Source organism: Fulmarus glacialis, unplaced genomic scaffold (genome assembly GCF_000690835.1).
Source record: "Fulmarus glacialis isolate BGI_N327 unplaced genomic scaffold, ASM69083v1 scaffold8994, whole genome shotgun sequence".
Lineage (NCBI taxonomy): Eukaryota > Metazoa > Chordata > Aves > Procellariiformes > Procellariidae > Fulmarus > Fulmarus glacialis.
The window spans coordinates 1-214 of NW_009206042.1; positions in this window are offsets into that span (position 1 = coordinate 1).

Below are 214 nucleotides of genomic sequence, written 5' to 3' on the forward strand. Positions count from 1 at the left end.
GGGGACCACCGGGGTGACGGCTGCACCCCGGTGCTCTGTAATTGCTGACCACCCCCCGAGGGGACAGGGACAGTGAGGTGACACGCTGAAGGTGCACTCCACCTCCCCGAACCGGACCCTTACAGAAAAAAAGTAAGTAAAAATAGCACCACCAAGCTGAGCCAGCGCGGGGTGGGACAGCGTCAGCTCCTGGGGACGTCATCTTGAGCAGGCG